We start from the raw sequence: 710 nt of genomic DNA on the forward strand, positions 1-710 counted from the left end.
CTGCCCGCACTCTGCTGACATTTGCAGTTAGCAGTTGGCGTCCTTGAGAGGAGCAAGTGCGGAAACAAGGGACCTGGTTCTCTTTAAGGGGGCAGGACTCCGGGAGCATCATGAAAGCAAGAGTGAGTTTCTTCCTCTGCCTTCCACCTTCCCCTATTTCCCTTCCTTTCCCTGTCTGCTGCTTCCCTGTCTGCATGCTCCCGGCCAGGGACCTGGGCTCGCTGCCCTCCCCTTCGCCTCCCTCAGCTCCCGCTGCTGGGCAGGGGTGAAGGCAGGAGCTGGGGGCTGGGATGGGAGGCTGAACGAGGGGAGGAGGAGGAGGGGAGGAAGGGGAGGGAGAGGGGGAGGATCTACTAATTACACAGAACAGCTCTGGGGGCTGCTGAAGTCCAGAATGAAGCAAAGAGCAGCAGAAGCGAGTACTGCAGTGGGAGCAGAGAAGCCTAAGCACCACCGAGAGCCAGAGCCAGTCGACATCTCTGCTGGGTGCGACCTGGGGCACCCAGGGGATCCTGCAGCCCTGTCCCCACCGGGGCACAGCCTCCAGCACAGCCACCGAGCTCACTGCCAGCTCCTCCGCAGCCAGCCCCGGGCAAGGAGAGGGGAAGGGGCTGATGGTCCCAGGGACGCAGAGTTAAACCCAGCCCTCCTGCGGGTTGGGCTGGAGGGCAGCAGAGTCAGCCCTGCCATGGTCCCGGGGGGCTAGGAGC

The sequence above is a fragment of the Eurypyga helias genome, unplaced genomic scaffold (assembly GCF_000690775.1).
Source record: "Eurypyga helias isolate BGI_N326 unplaced genomic scaffold, ASM69077v1 scaffold32818, whole genome shotgun sequence".
Classification (NCBI taxonomy): domain Eukaryota; kingdom Metazoa; phylum Chordata; class Aves; order Eurypygiformes; family Eurypygidae; genus Eurypyga; species Eurypyga helias.